Genomic DNA, 19,048 nt, shown 5'->3' with positions numbered 1-19,048 from the left:
ATATTTTAGTTGTATGGCTATGGCATAGTTTTCTTATCACTTCCTAAAACTTGAATATTTAAATTATTTTCAATCTTTCACCGTAATAAATGATATTGAGATACTATCTTTCTGCATAAACCTCTATCTTCAAGCTTATTTCCTTAGGTTTGATTCCCAAGAGAATTACTGTGTCAAACATGGCGGCTCTGTTAAGCTGCTTTTGGGATTATCCGTCACTCTTTGTTCTTCCTCCCTTTTGATGTTTGGCTAATAGTGGATTCTTGTTAATTCTGTTTCTGCCCTGGGCCTCAAGTCAAGCCCACGTCTTTATTGATTGGCACTACCACTAGTCCAGTCCAGACCTCAATGACATGTGTGTCTTCATTCCTCAGCAGTTTCCTCTCTGGCCTTTTCCTCTTCTCACTCAAATCAGAACTATATATACGCTGCTGTCAGACTAACCTTTCTCAGATATGTCTCTGAAACCATTTCTCTGCTCAAAAATCTCTCAGTGGCTCAGCACCAACTACCTGACTGAATACAAACACCTCATCCTGACAGTCAAAGACAGAGGGGCTCCTGGTGGACATTCCAGTATTTCTTTCCAGTCTCCTATAAACATATGCAGGTTCCAGCCTGTATGTGGAATGTGGCCTATTCATCGTGCTTCTGTCAAGAACTCTGATGAATCCAAGATGTCCTCCTACTTGCAGTCAATTAAGTTGGCTGGTTGCAGCTTCATAGATGCTGGTAGACTCCATGAGACTCTGGAACAGAGACAAAGGAAAACTGATTGTTCAATGCAAAACTATGAGCAGAGTATCGTCATTTTGGGGTCCAGCTCCTCAGGCCCCACTTCACGTAGTTTGACACAGAGAGCGAGACAATACTAGTGCTAACAATGGGTTGTGTTATAAGAGAGGCACCAACCCCGAGCTTAGGAAGCTTCAGTATTTTGTGATGAAGAGGGAGAATTCCCATCCCTTGCTCCAAAGAGAGATACTACCTCTATCTTGGAACAGATTCCTGGAAAAATGACCATCAGTGATTTGCTCTCAAGGTGTGCAGAAATGTGACCAACCTGTGGAGAATCACACGGCCCCAAATTTCCAGATTCCTTCTTCTGCCTAGAATGGCATCTTCTAAAGCTTTGTTTTACTAATAATTATCCATCTACAAAGGCCATTTAAACGATTTCCCTTAAAAATGCCCTCATGTAGCCAGAAGTATATTCTCTTTTTTTTTGAATGTCCATAGCACTATCTTTGTACTTCTTCTATTTTATTACATTTTACTATAGTCCTTTAGACAACTAGATTTTTTATAGTCAAAAAGATTGATAATTTCTTGTATTTAGGGGTAATCTTACTTAGCACTGTGTTTCCATTAATACCTAGAGAAGACATACAATACACAATTCAATTCTATAAAATTCCATGATTCCAATAAGAGGACTTCCATGGCAGAAATTGGCTCACCAAATTTCCCAACCTCAGTAATTTTGACATGGAAGTATAGAAATAATCAGTGTTTAGCAGGAAGCAAGGACTTAAAATTAAAACATGCACACACACAGATGCACACATAAGGCAGGAGGGATCTTAAAGAGACGTGCAAAACAGAGATGTGAGTGATTCAAAATCATGAGTAAGCATAAACTATGACATAGAGAGAAGTTGCAAAGTAGCGTATGAAGAAACCAGCTAGTAGAGGGGAAATGAGTGTGGAGTTGCACACTGAAGCAGAAATCTAGCCGAGGAATCCTAAGCTAAGATCCTACTGCTGAGGAACCTAGGCGGCCTTGGATTCTTTTTTTAAAAATTTTTATTGGCATATCGTTGCTTTGCAATGTTGTGTTAGCTTCTCTCTTTTTTTTGATTTTTTAAATTTTTATTTATTTTTGGCTGTGTTGGGTCTTCATTGCTACGTGTGGGCTTTCTCTAGTTGTGGCTAGCGGGGGCTACTCTTGGTTGCAGTGCTCAGGCTTCTCATTGCAGTGGCTTTTCGTGTTGCAGAGCACAGGCCCTAGGCACACGGGCTTCAGTGGTTGCAGCACGCAGGCTCAGTAGTTGTGGCTTGCGGGCTCTAGAGGGCAGGCTCTGTAGTTGTGGTGCACAGGCTTAGTTGCTCCGCAGCATGTGGGATCTTCCCAGACCAGGGCTCAAACCTGTGTCCCCTGCATTGGCAGGCAGGTTCTTAACCACTGCACCACCAGGGAAGCCCCTACAATGTTGTGTTAGTTTCTGCTCTGCAGCAAAGTGAATCAGTTATACGTATACATATATCCACTCTTTTTTAGATTTCCTTCCCGTTTAGGTCACCATAGAGCCCTGAGTAGAGTTCCCTGTGCTATACAGTAGGTTCTCATTAGCTATCTATTTTATACATAGTAGTGTATATATGTTAATCCCTATCTCCCAGTTCATCCCACCCCTCCTTTCCCCCTTGGTAACCATAAGTTTGTTTTCTACATCTGTGACCCTATTTGTGCTTTGCAAACAAGTTCATCTTTACCATTTTTCTAGATTCTGCACATAAGCGATATTATATGGTATTTGTTTTTCTCTTTATGACATACTTCACTCTGTATGACAATCTCTAGGTCCATCCATGTTGCTGCAAATGGCATTATTCATTTTTTTATGGCTGAGTAATATTCCATTGCATATATGTACCACATCTTCTTAATCCATTCCTCTGTCGATGGACATTTAGGTTGCTTCCATGTCCTGGCTATTGGAAACAGTGCTACAATGAACATCAGGGTGCATGCACACTTTCGAATTCTGGTTTTCTCCGGATATATGCCTAAGAGTGGGATTGCTGGGTCGTATGGTAGCTCTATTTTTAGTGGTTTAAGGAACCTCCATACTGTTCTCCATAGTGGCTGTACCAATTTACATTCCCACCAGCAGTGTAGGAGGGTTCCCTTTTCTCCCCACCCTCTCCAGCATTTATTGTTTGTAGATTTTCTGATGATGCCCATTCTAACTGGTGTGAGGTGATACCTCATTGTAGTTTTGATTTGCATTCCTCTAATAATTAGTGATGTTAAGCACCTTTTCATGTGCCTCTTGGCCACCTGTATGCCTTCTTTGGAGAAATGTCTATTTAGGTCTTCCACACATTTTTGATTGGGTTGTTTGTTTTTTGATATTGAGCTGCATGAGCTGCCTTGGAGTCTGAACCACAGACCTTTGAGTTATTTCCATGATGCTCTTGATTCTTCACTATTTGGTTCTGTTTGTGCCAGTTGGCCTGGGACTCTTCTCTTGGGTAAGATTCATTTTCCCCTTATTCTTCCCATAACCACCATTATTCTTTCCATTATTTGAGGCAATCTGAGTGATCACTGCCCCTTTCAATTGAAAGAGCCTAACATAGAAATGAATTAGATGTAATGCACCAATGGTATGTTGGTAAATGTCTAACAACTAACTCTCCAGAGGAAAAAAGAACTAATCTGTAGCCTTTGTCAGTTTCCATGATGTAAATACTGCTACCATGACTTATTTCAAGCTACCAACATAATGTTACATAACAGTAGAGAATGAGGACGAGGTGTGCGATCAACTCTCGTGAGCCTGGAGGAACTGACCCCAGCATAGCACTGGATCAAACATTCAACAATATAGATCTAGTTCTTTTTCTAATCCTTCCTTATAAAATTCAGTAACTACTTTCTCTGTTATCCCTTTAAAGATCTGATATTACTGTTATATGGATGTTAGCCCCCCATTCCCACTATTTTATGCCAATTAATTTATAGGGCAATTTAACTTCCTTTTGTATTTCAGAGGATACACTTTATGTTTATATTTTTCTATAACCATGTGCACTCTACTTTTGTCATAGTTTTGGTTCCGTTTGAAAGCACTTAGTGCATTTTGAATTGTTCCATTGTAAAAGCTGCTTGACTTACTTTCAAATTGAAAGTCTTCAAATGAAATGGGAAAACCTACAAGTACTTCAGTCTTAAAATTGTCCTACACTATACATGGTGATTTGAAATGATTGTGGTACTTTGTTTTAAGTGTCTCTTTATAAGCAGTAGGGACTCTGAACTTACGAAGCGGAAAATAATTTAAAATTATTGGAATGCTGTGGGTCTTTAGGGGACCTTCATTCTTTCAGATTGGAATTGTAATTTGTGAAGTGCTCCAGCAAGTTTAAATTGCTGAATGCGCTAGACTCAAGATTCTGGTACAGAGCTCCTTACCAAAGTATGTATTATACATTAAAAATCCTTGAGCTACTTCTAAGATGACATGGCCAGATTATTGGGTTCTTTTTTTCCTCAACCTGCAGTTAAGAACTTACATGATATGTGTGAAGAATGAAGGCAGTTCCATATTTTAATCTCAAATGTTAACTCACACCCTTAAATTCTGATCCTCTGAGATATAGAGGTTTATATTAGACAATCTGAAATACTATAGACTTGAAGAGATATGAATGAAAATTAAAATTTCATAGGTCTGAAAAAACTCATTTTTATGGAAAAAAAATCCTAATATTATTTCTTGTGCCCTATGAATATGGACAATGTAAAAAACAAATTATATGCCCTTAATCTTCCGTGTCACTATGGTAACAGTTATTATTAAGAAAAATTAATTAATGCAGTCATTTGGTTCCAATTGGAATAAAAATAAATTCACAAAAGCTAGTGTAGTAGCTCTAGAAAATGTAAGGGTGTGTAGGCAAAAGAGAGTAAAGCTTTTTTAATCTTCATAAATCAAATAACAGCTTAGGCTGGTGGCCATGACAGTTTATGTTTGTCCATAAAGAAATGGATTCAACAGTTTCAAAGCACTTCTGTGTCCTAATAAACTTAACAAATCATATTTGAAACCAGTGACTCTGTGTGGGTCCATCCATTATAAAGAAATGGGTTCCCATCCATCGGCTTCCAGTGCCATGTCCATCGCTTGGTACATATATGTCCTAAGTGCTATAAGAAACAGAAAATGAATGTGACAGTTTGACTTTTCTCATGTGACTTGGGGAAAAATGCAAATGTAATCTTTCTTTCCTCCAACCCAAATAAAAGTGACTGTTGCCATCATAGCTTCCACCACCATCAATAAAAATAGTAACAAATTAAAAATGATGTAAAAGAAAAAAAACCTATACAGAATACATCATTAATCTGTGGGTGTACGTTAGTTGTCTGTGGAGTTTTGTAATTTTTCTGTCACGTATAGAATTTACCATCCTAAAACATCTGTAAAGTCTAAAATCAGCATTATTTTTATTTTAAAATTATAAACTGGCCTGACATTATTGCCTTACTGGAAGAATTTGACCTTTCAAAATATATTTCTATCCTATTGGTTTCTTTTTTAAAAAAGCACACATGGATCTGTGGAAAGGACCAAAGATACTTTCATATGAACCCAGAAGAACAACTGCTAAGGGAAGAGAAAACAATGTAAATGAAAATGTTTTGAAAAATATCCTTGTTATTCTAAATTCATAATTTGCATGGGACATACTTGTTGGGGCAGAAGATAATGTGCCCTAAACCTTACTTGAAGATTACTTGCTTTAAATTATTTTCTTCATATGCAGTGGAGAGAGAAGGTTGTTCTCTGAATGACAGTGATTCTTTTAAATTAAGCACAGAGAGCCATCCATGCATTACACACACGTAGACTTGTCAAACATCCTCAATTCATTTTTTTTATTTTTTAATATAAATTATTTTCTTATTTTCTAAACTGGGATTAGCCTTCCAATGCTACTTTGAGGAAAATAACATATATGAAAAAACAGGGCAGTAAATATACCTTCTTTTGTATAGTCATTTTGGATGTTGGCTTTAATGAAAATTCAAGAACCTATCATTGTACTGTACACATAACCTGCTTCATCCAACTCTAATATTGACAAAATGCAGAACAGAGAATAATATAGCATGAAGCCTCTTCTTATAGTTTTACAGACTTTTATTCACTGATGTATTGTTTAAAAGTTTTGACTGTAACTCTTCTTGGCCATAGGAATGGTAAGAGAGTGTATAAACCCTCACACATCATTCATGAAAGAAAAACTACCATGTAACTGAGGCACCAGATTTGACCAGATCCAGGAACATTTTCAGCGCAGCACAGAACGGAACACGGCATAATGGTACAAGGACCGGGGTCGTCTTTCTTGGAATTTCTCCTTTCGTTTTCTCTCTCACTATTCACACTATATTCCCTCTGAATAGTGAAGTGCTTTCTAAACTCTTAAAGGACCTCACTCATTATCACTTCTTTTACAAGAAGCATACGTTGATCTTATTTCATGAGGTTCTATTTAGGTCTCTATTCATGTAACTGAAAGAAATAAATTATGTGTACGTGCCTTATCTTTCAAAGGCAGAATCTACCTATCATTGACTTTTAGGCTGCAAAGAATGCAGATGACTTCTGTATGCTCTGAGAAGCAGTTAGCATATTGTGAACTCCCAAATGATAAATGACAGCCTTATACAAGAATCTGGCACCTGATACATTTATATTTCCAATAAAATATCTTTGTGTAAGAAGTCTCTTTTTTAGTAGCAAACACATCAAGACAGAATAGGCCAGAAGGACCAAAGTGATCAAGCAGAGTAAAAGAAGGGAAATCAGAATTCTAGATTTTGAAATACACACGGTGTACGTGTACACACACACACACACACACACACACACACACACACACACGTGTCGGTAGGGGGAGGGTAATCACTTAGCCTTGTTGGCGATTTCTTCTACAGAGGGAGCTGGGTAAAGCCTGCTCAGAGGGGTAAAAGAGGCCGGGTATGATGCTCCTTTGGGCATTCAAGTCATTCTTCAAATGAGCCACCGAATAAAACAGCAACAAAACAATTGTCGACCGGCCCTCAACCCTTTACTGAGCAAATGAAACTCTGTAGGTTATCTTCATCCTTGGCTACAGCTGGACGAATAGGCCCCATGCTTCTTATGTTAAGAGTAATAGATCTAAACACATTTTATTCATCTTTTTCATAGAAGCAAATGGCAGCATTGATTTACTTGCACTTAGAAATTTAGAATCAGTGGTGAAGATGGACAAAAACTTACTTGAATAGAAGCTCTGTTGCTCCCATCATCACCAATTCCATTTATTTTATACCCAGTGTAGAATGAGAATACAAGAAAAAATAGCCTGGCATGTAGTAAAGGCTCAGTCACTATTTTTAATACAGATTTTAATAAGTAAATGGTTAAGCAGAATAAACTAAAGTCTCCAACTTATTGTATTAATCTTGAACTAAAACTCTTATTTCCTCAAATCTGCCATTTGGGCCAATACCAGAACCAAACTGAATTTCAGTCTGTAAGAGTAGGAAAAGCAAGAGCCGGTGCTCATATATGTCTGAGTTTGTGTGTGTGTACACACATTTTTTTAAAAACAAACTTGTGCTATTACCAGTTGCTTGGGTCTCTAATCCCATGTACACTCACAGCAAGGTTATTTTTAAGTAGGTAGACAGCTGAATTGAGTTTTCAATGTGCAGATTCAACTATGAGAGAACAATAATTAGAATGGTAATTAGGATGGTAAAGGTAACATTTGAAATGCGATTTTTTTTCTTTCTGATTTTCCCTCATTCCTTCCTGAAATTATAAAGGTGGAATCAAAAGCAATGTGTACTTCTTCGCGGTTTTTATATTGCTTTGTGTTTGTATATATGAGGACTGCGGTAGGGGTTAGGGAGTAAGACTGAGAGAGAACGATATCATTTTTGCTTTAAAAATTTTTCTAGATAATTCATTTAAGTAACAACTTTAAAACGAAAAAAAATTAGGATATTTACCTATAATGTTAAATCTGAAGCCTTAAGGGCCAGAGATAAGAGTTTTACCTGATATAAGGCTTAGAGCAATGACAGCTGCTAGCACTTATTATGAGGCTACCTGGTGAAGTAGTAAAATTACAGGGGAGCATCTGTATAATGATGTTTTCTGACAGGACTAGTAGACAATAGCCTGTATTAGATCAGGTCTTTACTGAATGATATTTTTATCTTGAAAGTGAAATTATATGACTTGTGTAATATTGAAATTTAGGCAGTACTGTACCAGCAGTATTAGTTTCACGTTAGATTATTCATACTGTGGCTTCACATCCCCTTTGAAGTTGTTACCTGGTGAGTTTTGTTTCCTGGAGCTTAGCCAATTTAAAAGCAGAATGCAAATCAGTTTTAACACAAATCAAAGAAGGACGTTGTCTAGGTAGATGTTCTATGTATAGGAACTTTCAAAAGCCCACTTTTCTATGAAGCTTCCACAGTTTTGACAGAGCAGGCTCTTGAGAGGAGAGCACAGAGGATGTGAAAGGGAAAAGCTGCTCGAGATACAGAATGAGCCAGCATTGGCTGGCCACCAAGCTCTGCATGCCCAGAGAGTCCTGACATCAGCAAAAAGCAAGGAGGACCTGAAGGTTGTCAAGTCCCTTTAATTTGGGGTCATTCAGAAAATGAATTATTCTAGAGCTTGTCCAAGTGATAACTAAAGTGCTGGTGAACCAAAAGAACTCAAACTGGTTCCTTTCAGCAATCACACTGAGGTGTGATTTCTTTTGTAAGAGTCCTCTTTCTCAAGCTTCTGTTCTCAGGAAGGTATTATGTGATCAGTATTCCCTTGTTCTGGATGTGGTCGGAGAAGGGAGTGAGGTCCAGAGTCAGAGAACTAACATTTTAATAAAACTGTAAGGTCGTTTTCTTGTTTTTTGCTTCTTACCCTGATAGAAAACAGAATATTCTCCATGAAATGCCTTCTGCTCTGTGAATTACTACCCAAGAAATACTTTAAGGCCATTTTCACTTATGTCTCCCTCCTGGAGTCTCTTTTTACTAGGTTTATGATTCATGACTTTTCACAACAGACACATTTTTGGGGTGCCATTGTGTGTTCAAGTCATAATATTGAAAACAAAAAATATAAAGCTCATTTAAAAATACCTGTGCGTCTGGGATTAAACTTTTTAAAATTTTTAAAAATTATAACAGGGCTTCCCTGGTGATGCAGTGGTTGAGAGTCCGCCTGCCAGTGCAGGGGACGCGGGTTCGTGCCCCAGTCCGGGAAGATCCCACATGCCGCGGAGCAGCTGGGCCCGTGAGCCATGGCCGCTGAGCCTGCGCGTCCGGAGCCTGTGCTCCGCAACGGGAGAGGTCACAACAGTGAGAGGCCCGCGTACCGCAAAAAAAAATAAATAAAATAAATAAATAAAAATTATAACAGACAAATTTGCTTGGATGTGCATATCTGGATAAACCATTTGCCTCCATTTAGTGTTATTGGACTGCACAAATAACTGAAATTTAAATATAAATGCTCTTCATATGTAATAAAATTAAGTATATACAGTAAGATAAAATAAATAAAATATCACAAATGCTCTCTGGCATTTTATGGTAAAAGGTAAATTTTTGAATTTAATGGAACAGGAAGTAGTTCTGTGTTCCTCTTCCACAGTCACTTGTGAAATGATGCCCATTGACATTAACATCATTTCTTCTGGAGCACTGTGGGTACTTTAGGAACACTTAGAAATGGAAGAAAAACTACAGTCCCACAACTGGAGATAATGCATGGATGTCAGAATTTATTATAACATCTTTTCTCTCATGGAGTCAGAAATGAGACTTGAATGGTTCATTATTGACCCCCAAAGAGTCAGTTTCTTTGGGAAATATTCACCTAAAATTATTATTGGTTAAACTATGTTTTGATATTTGCATTTACACCAGCACTTTTCATGCTTAGAATTCTTTCTACTATTTGTCCACAGTGGTGCTCTTTCATATTAAAGATTTTACATCAGCAATGAAAGATTTCAGGATTTACTATTGACTCAGCACAAAAAAAGGCATAAACATCTTTTATTATTGCTTTGTTAGGAATGTTATGAAATTATTAATGTGACTGTAACCAGAGTAGCACATATTAATATTCACATTCATTTCTGTGGAAAAGAAGTCTGTCTGGTAAAAATACCATTTAGCTCAATATGATTCTCCTTAGGGAATCTCTCAGAATTATAAATAGGCATCTCTATTATAATTTAAGCCAATTTCTGCTAAAATGAGTCAGCAGTTGACCTTAGACTGCTCATCAATAAAATTCTATTCTCTTTACTTTGTAAGATACATACAGCATCTTGAATCTTATTTACTAATTGCATCTAATCTTGTTTTAAGATAGAGAGGTGCTTTTCAGAATAGAACCATAATAATGTTTTATATTTGTATGGGGCTTTTGAGTTTACAGAATGCTTTCATATACTTGACTGCATGTGATTCTCTCGGCAAGTATTGCTACCCCCTTGAAGTGAAATACCGTTAGCCTCCAAATATTAAGAATCTTACTTGAGATTACACAGTCAGTAGTGGTGAAACTAAGACTGGAACCCATGTCTTCCTACTCCTAGCTAAATGTTTTCTCCACTGCGGCTCGCTGCCTGGAAAGTAAGCTACATGCGCTTCTGGGACCACTGTGAGTGAATGTTTCCTGATCTAAGTCTAGAGCAGGGAATTTAAAACTAGGTTACAGGGAGCAAGGGAAGGGCAACTCGGCAAACAAGGTTCTAGCGATCTAATAACACTTAGCTTTAATCTTAGCCTCAGGAAGTCCGGCCCATAAGTTCTCTCTCCTTGAGAGTACAAAATGGTAAAATGGTTCTAAAACTTGGAGTCTTCCAATGATTTGTTCTTCTTATTTCAAAGAAGACCAAGCTGTGTTATCCATTTCTTTGTGTGTAGACAATGCTGATCCCTTCTTATGAGATCTTGCTTATATTTTGAAAAATGTATCTGTTGGCTTCCCTGGCAGCGCAGTGGTTGAGAGTCCACCTGCCAGTGCAGGGGACACGGGTTCGTGCCCCAGGCCGGGAAGATCCCACATGCCGTGGAGTGGCTGGGCCCGTGAGCCATGGCCGCTGAGCCTGTGCATCCGGAGCCTGTGCTCCACAACGGGAGAGGCCACAGCAATGAGAGGCCTGTGTACCGCAAAAAAAAAAAAAAAAAAAAAAAGTATCTGTTTCATTCATGGGTGTTTATTCATTTTTATTCATGAAAGAGACATTTTCCAGGACCCATTATATTCTACAGTAAAGTCGCTGGGAGTGAAACAACGATGAACAAGGCAGACACATCCCCAACTTAGAGCTTTTACCTACAGATATTTATCATAGTTTTTCACTGCTGACTGCAACATTTTGCTGCAAATTCAGTTAGTTTGGGGAAGAAACATATACTTGGCTAAGCACTTATTTCCTGAGAACTTATATAGGGGAATTGATGTTCTTTTTGTTATGTTTCAATATCATGAGTCCAAACAAACCATCAAGTTAAGTTACCTTAAACTAGATTTCTTTTTGCTCTTAAATGAAGACTTGAATGGACTCTTCAAGATTCTTTTTCTTTCAATTAATTTTTATTGGAGTATAGTCGCTTTACAATGTTGTGTTAGTTTCTACCGTACAGCAAAATGAATCAGCTATACGTACACATATATCCCCTCTTTTTTTTTTTTTATTTCCTTCCCATTTAGGTCACCACAGAGCATTGAGTGGAATTCCCTGTGCTAGACACCAGGTTCTCCTTAGTTATCTATTTTATACATAGTATCAGCTGTGTATATATATGTCAACCCCAATCTCCCTATTCTTGTGTGAATTACTCTCTGCTAGTTTTTCCGGACTGCCTGCCCTTACCAGCCACGTTCATCCCACCTCCCATTTCACTCTCCACACCTGTCCCGTCTCCCCCTGACTCAGCAGCCCCACTTCTGCGGCTCCCTCTTCTCCCAGAGGAGGCCGGAGCAGTGTGAGGTGGCCTGATGGTGAGATGGTAGGTACTTGCCAGGAAGAAAACATACCTAAAACACAGTGTTCTGTGACTTTATGAGCCTTTGCATTCATTGTCTTGATGAGGAGAATTGTATGAAGGAAATAGCCTCTATTGGTGGACGCAGGTGTGCTTCAGTGTGTGTACTTTTTCTCAGTCTTCTCTTCTTAGCTGAATCTCATCAGGAGAGGGAGGGAGACAAAGAGAGACAGAGGCAGTTGGAGACATCGAGATGCTAGTTCCCCTTTCCTGACACTGTGACACCACATTGAAGAGCACCCTGCAGAGGGAGCATCCTGCAGGAGAAAAAACACTGAGCTTGTAGGTGGGATACCTGGGCTCTGCCACAGACCAGCTGTGTGACCTTTGCAGAACTACTTAACCCTTCAGATCTTAGTCTTCTCACCTAGAAAGTAAGATAATAACCTGCTTTGAGTATGTCATCGAATTGTTCTGTGAATTAAGGGACAAGAAGGGCTATGTGAACTATTAAATAGAGCATAAATTAAGATGACATTATTTTAGAACTTGACCCATGGGAAACTTGTGTCAGGTCTGGTAGAGCCAGGAAAAGAGATAAGGCTTTGTCTGTTCTGTACCTTGACCTGTGGTGCTCATTTTCCTTCCTCCAGCTAATGGTCTATCCCTTACCTGTCTTCTCCATCCACTGTGTTCATTTCATTCTCATGATGGGTTCTTCCTCCCATCCTTCTCATCCCTCTCTCTTCTCTCTATAAATCTCCAAATCAATGAGTTCCATTTTGGAATTTCTCTCCTTCTTATTTCTCCATTTACCTCTGGAGCTTCTATAAAGGTCTACAACAAAAGAAATGTGTATTCATTTTTAATTCTTTTGAAATATAAGTCATATGACAGATGGTGAAGGAAATAGGAAGGAAGCTTCCTCAAAATCAAAGAGCAGTGGGAAAGAGTATCACCACACAGACCTGCACTGAGAGAGTGTGTGGGGTTGCCTGCAACTGGACTTACACAGCACTTGGTGCCGTGTTCTGTCCCCCAGAGGGAGGCATACACAGTGGGTGATGGTGATGCTGCCTGGGCTGTACCATTGCTGGGCAGGCCTTTATCTTTGGGCCTGGATGCTATAACTACATCCTCTCCAGGTGTTCCAGAGAGAAGATGGGGAGAATTTCTTAATACCTCTCTGGTTCCTTCTTGATAAGGGCATGGCTAGGCAGCTTAAGACAAAGAGGTGGATTAGCATTGAGTTCCATTCTCTGCTGCCCAAAACAGCTTTTGATTGTATGAGAAGGAGCCTGGATGTGAGACGGATTGGCTTCCAGATCTGGTTCCACTACTGATGAGTCAGGTGATGGTGATCAACTCTCTTAACCCCTAGTTAGGGTAACCTCTTAACCATACTAGAGGGACCTTGGTGCCCAAGATCCCATAGGATCTTGTTAGTCTTTGAGCCCACAGGGCTCGCTATTTGAGAGTGGAGCCTCTGGGGCTACACTACCTGAGTTTGAGACCAACTCTGTGCTGATTGGCTGTATGGCCTTGGGCACTTAGTTTCTCTCACCTCAGTATAGTGACTTGTAATAATTGTACATAATCATAATGTAATAATGATTGTAATAATGCCCTAAAGGATTATGAGACTTCAGTATGCTGCTACATGTAAAGTGCTGAGAGCACTGCCTGGCACATAGCTTTTAATGTTAAATGTTAGCTGTTAGTGTTTTTCTCTTACCAAGTGGACAAATGCCTGGATTCCATTGCCGGAGGTGGGTGTTTGCTTATAGAGGAGAAGTCCGAGCTGGCAGGCACGTTGGCACCGCTATGCTTGAGCAGTAGTGGAACTGGAGAGAGACACCCAGATGCCCTAGGAATTGAGGGACAGGCCTCCCCACTTATACCTACTTTTCACTGGGTCCTTGGAAACATCGGACTTGAACTTTTTCAGTTTTCAGAGTTTCGTTAATGGAACTGTTTCAAAGCTATACAAATGGCAGACACTAGTTCCAAGGTTTAAAAGACTGGCTGATCTTTGTAGAGCAAGAAGCAGTTCAAAAGTCCAGATTTCATCCATTATTCTCCCATTCTTCTTCCCACACCTTCTCCTTGCTTCCTCTCAGAGAGGTCATGTTCTCATCGATTGGTTCTACATTTGGAGAAACCAATACACAAAGAGGTTTTCTATATACAAGGCCAGGCAAGGCCACACTGTACCAGTTTTCTATATACAAGGCCAGACAAGCCCACACCGTACCAGGATTGTGGAATCACAATCCCTGTCTCTCTCCCTGGCCTCTACTGTCTTTCTAAACACCATTTTAAGCAAACTCCCTTTTCTATGCTTCACCAAAGTATAAATATGTCACAAAGCCTTATTTATCTTTAGAAATTTGGAGTTTAAGAAACAACTGTTGATTTCAAAGGAGAAATGAATATTCTTCTGATAAAAGTTGTATACCACTCAGAGAACCTTAAATCACTTCTAAACGGAAGTTTCCCTTCCTCTTACGATGTGTATAATGTAATGCACCAGGGCATAAACTCATAAACTTCTGCATAGCAAAGATCTTCTCCCTCGCTAATGTCATGGGAATTAAAGCCCTACCTCAAGTACCAGGTAATAATATATCTGTCATGTCAGCCTTCATAAAATGTCAAACAGGTCAACTTTATTGCCTGTGTTTGTTAGGGCTGCCGTAAGGAAATACCACAGGCTGAGTGGCTCAAGCAGCAGGCATTTGTTTTCTCAAACTTCTGGAGGCTAGAAACCCAAGATCAAAGTGTAAGCAGATCTGGTTTCTCCTGAGGCCTCTCTCCTTGGCTAGTAAACATCCCGCTCTCACTGTGTCTTCACGTGGCCTTTTCTTTTTGCATGTCCCACCACCCCTGCCCCGTGTCCCTTTCTCCTCCTATAAGGGCACCAGTCCTATTGGCCTTATTTTAACTTAGTCACCTCTTTAAAGGCTTTGTCTCCAAATAGGGTTACACTCTGAGGTACTGGGCTTTGGGACTTCAACATATGAATTTGGGGAGGGCAATCCTCAGTCCATAACATTTACATAATGAAAGAGCAGAGCAAATAAGTTCCCTGTGGTATACTTGTTTTTGTTTAAAAAGAGACTTCGGATTTATTGTGGTGACCATTTTGCAATATATACAAATATCGAGTCATTATGTTGTATCTCTGAAACCAGTGTAAATGTCATACGTCAATAATACATCCATAAAAACAAATTAATACATAGTTAAATTAATTAGTTAAAATGAGAGTGTTTACAGAAGGTAGGCATACTACTTTATGTTTAGATGGATAGATTCCCTAGAGGGAAAAAAAGTAACATGCATAAGAGAAAGAGAGTTCTTCTAGTGAATAGTTAAAATACAATATGAAAGATTTGTTTATTTATTTGTTTAATTCTTACACAGCTTTATGTGCCGAGTTCTCTTCTAAGTACCTCACAAACACTAACTCCTGCAATCCTTCCCTGATACAGATGTACAAGGTGATGGTACTGATCAATAACAGCTCTCTAGATACGATAAAATCCAAACTTTTTATTTTGGCATGTAAGAAAGATTCTTCACTGTCTGCACACCAGTCATGGGGAATTCTTCGCCACAAGCAAAATTCTTCATACGTATTTGCCTTTACGCAAGCTATCCCTTCTGCCCTTTACTCTTAAAAAAAAAAAAAAAGGGAAATCCTTGGTTTTTCATGAAGGATTATTTTTCATCTAATGAAAGACAGTGAGGCAGAGTAGAAGAGGCACAGACTCTAGGTTCCCATAGACCTGGATTTGAATGCATTATTTCAGGCAAGTAATTTACCTTTCAGAACTTCAATATTACAGCTGCAACAAAGATACTACTTCTACTGCCCTGCCAGATTGTTGTGAGAATTAGAAATAATAACACTGGGAGATACCTGGCAGTCCAGTGGTTAGGACTCCAAGCTTTCACTGCCGAAGGCACGGGTTCCATCCCTGGTTGGGAAACTGAGATCCCGCAAGCTGCCCAGCGTGGCCAAAAGTAAATAAATAAGTAAACAGATTGTAAAGAAAAAAAGAAATAATAGCACTTTGTACTCTGCTAACCATACCTGTACATGTTTATGTGTGTGTCTAATAGCTCATTGTTATATTTTTAATATTAATACTGTGTACACTGGGATCCCTTGAATGCAAGACAGAAGGTGAGATAAAAATTCTGCTAGTAGCTTTTGGTCTAAATTGAATGTTTACTGGTCAACTTAATATTCTCTGTTTTCATATTCAGTAGTGCTAATATTCAACCAGTATATTTGCCATTTTCTCAAATCAAAAATATTTTAGCATTTTTATTTTTTAAATATATGTATGTAATTACATATGGTAATTGTTTTTAATGTTGCATATATATATATATATATATATATTATATTGAGTAACTAGATTTAGCTTCTGCCTAAATTTCGAAAGCAATGTGCTTTATTTTTTTAAACCACTTTATTGAGGTACGATTGACATACAAAAACACTGCACATATTTAATGTAGACAACTTGATGATTTTGGAGATATGTGTAAACCTATAAAACCATCACCATAATTCATGCCATAAAAATATCCATCACCTCCAAAAGTTCCTACCAACATCTTAGTTTTGTGTGTATGCTAAGAGCATTTAACAGAAGGTCTTCCTTCTTATCATTATTCTAAGGATTTTTTTTTACACTCATGGATTTTTCAGTTACCCACTTACACACTTAAATGAAAACCTCAAATTCGGGACTTCAAAGTAAGAAAATGTGCAGAAACACATGTATCCTTGAACATGCTATTTCATGGAAAAGGAATAACTATGGTATAGCAGATGTTCAGCTTAAATCTCCACTGATTTTTACAAATTTACTTTTCCACTCACCTGTTCTAAGTGTAGGATTCCTGATCCCCTTCTCTCATCTAATTCAGGCAGGTGAGGCACAGAAAAAGTTTGGAGTCGGGTGTAAATTAAACCTTCATATTACAATGATATCAAGCGTAGGTGTTCTATCGATGTGGGTATAATGTCAACCAAAGGTGAGAGGCTAGACAATTGAAAGGCTGGGAGGAAATAGGAGAACCTGAAATAAAGAAGGATTCAGAAAGCACTTTGGAAAAAATTAATCTCATGTGCACGGAGCCTTTCCTCCCTTTGTTCACATCTACCCACCCCATCTTCTGTTACCTAATTCAAAACTTACCTCCTCTGATTCCCTAACATCTTTACTCTTCCCTAATCATTGATTTGTCTTTTCATTCTCTTTTATTCTTTTATATTTATATGGATAATTGTAAATTTGTCAGATAAGATGATGTTTTCTAGTTCTGTGTTTCTGAACCTCTTAACAACGGTATGTACTGTAGGTATACAAGTTATTAATTCATTACCATCTGACATGATACATCATTATTTTTAAATCAGTCTTCCCCATCAGAGTATAAGCTCTGTGAGAACAGGACTTTGTCAGTCTTGTTCATTGCTGTATCCAGAATCTAGAAGTGCCTGGAAAAAAACTAGGCACTCAAGCACCTTCAGGGAACCAAGTACTGTTCAGTGTGCTGATAACATAGATGGATGACAAACACCTTACTCCCCTGAGTTTATATTCTAGTGTAGAAAAATGGGAATGAACACACACACACACACACACACACACACACACACACACACACACATGCTATCATTGCTTAGGATAAGTGGTAGAAAGGAAAGGCACTGTGAAGGGATAGGACTGGGAGGGTGGGTGGTGTTTAGATAAGGTGATTGAGGGAGAACTCTGGACTCTGGGAAAAAGTGACTTTTGGGCAGATTCCCGAATCAAGTGAGAATCTGAGGATTGGGGGAAGCAAGTCATTCTGACAAAGGCAGCAGCAGCTACAAAGGCTCTGGAACAGGAATAAGTTCGGCTTATTGAGGAGAAAAAAAATGCAAATAAGGGAGCACCGGGGAAAGTTGTAAGAAACAAGTCTGGCGTGATTAACAGGGTCAGATCACATAGTGCCGCAGAGTCAACTAGGAGTTTAGATTTTATTTCTCAAGTACTGTGAATCCGCTGAATGAATGAATAAATGAAAAAGTGGGTCAGTGGTGCCTAAATACAGTGTGGTCCGGGTACATTTGCTTCGGAGCAATTAATGGATTAATTGCCAAAATATCATTTTATGCCTGCGAATCACACCCTCCATCAAAACACAAAAGAAGTCCGATCATTTTATGTGAATCTAGCTCAAGGGCTGGGCTCATTGGAGCAAATAATGAGAACCCTAGAGCAACTGGGTATGTAACTAAATGCAGATCCATTATTGGTGCTGCCAGAGCTGCAAGGGTACCCGTGGAGATGAAGCAGAAATGCTCCAACAGCGAAGGTGGGCCAGTAAATATCTGCAGTGGAGAGACTTACACCAAAAACTTTATTCCTCTCACTTTTCTTTTCCATTGCTGAGCACATCTCTGCCAATGCTTCCTTGGGTGTTACATTACTATTCTGGAGAACAAGCTTTCTTGGTAAACCAACTGCATTCCAAGTATTTTAGCTGAAAGGGAATATAAACAGACGTTAACCACACAGGTTCGGGAATCAGAGTGTTTATTAAGCCAGCTGGGTGCTCCTGGGTAAGTTAAATTGTCAGTGCCACAGTTTCTGCATCAGTAGATGGGGATAATAATAATCCCCATCTTGGTGTGTGATCATTTAGTGTATTGTTGAATTCAGTTTGCTAATATATTGTTGAGGATTTTTGCATCCATGTTCATCAGTGATATTGGCCTATAATTTTCCTTTTTGGTAGTGTCTTTGTCTGGTTTTGGTATCAGGGTGATACTGGCCTCATATAATGTGTTTGGAAGCATTCCTTCCTCTGTAAGGTTTTGGAATATTTTGAGAAGGATAGGTGTTCACTCTTCTGTAAATGTTTGGTAGAATTCACATGTCAGGCTGTCTGGTCCTGGACTTTTGTTTGTTGAGAGTTTTTAAATTACTGATTCAAGTTTATTACTGGTAATTGGTTTGCTCATGTTTCTTAATTTTTCCTGATTCAGTCTTGGGAGATTGTAAATTTCTAGGATTTATTTATTTGTTCTGGGCTGTTCATTTTATTGGTATATAATTGTTCATAGTAATCTCTTAAGATCCTTTGTATTCCTGTGATGTCAGTTGTAACTTTTCCTCTTTCATTTCTGATTTTGTTTATTTGGGTCCTCTTTTTTTCTTGATGAATCTG

The 19,048-nt window shown here is 38.7% G+C and overlaps 1 protein-coding gene across 1 annotated transcript in view; it reads left to right on the top strand.

Annotated features, from left to right (window-relative positions):
- ADGRB3 (adhesion G protein-coupled receptor B3) overlaps nucleotides 1–19,048 on the top strand; it is a 791,667-nt gene that overhangs the window by 579,832 nt on the left and 192,787 nt on the right. The window lies entirely within an intron of this gene.

The sequence above is a fragment of the Lagenorhynchus albirostris genome, chromosome 12, assembly GCF_949774975.1.
Source record: "Lagenorhynchus albirostris chromosome 12, mLagAlb1.1, whole genome shotgun sequence".
Classification (NCBI taxonomy): domain Eukaryota; kingdom Metazoa; phylum Chordata; class Mammalia; order Artiodactyla; family Delphinidae; genus Lagenorhynchus; species Lagenorhynchus albirostris.
This window is presented reverse-complemented; position numbering and strand designations above follow the sequence as displayed.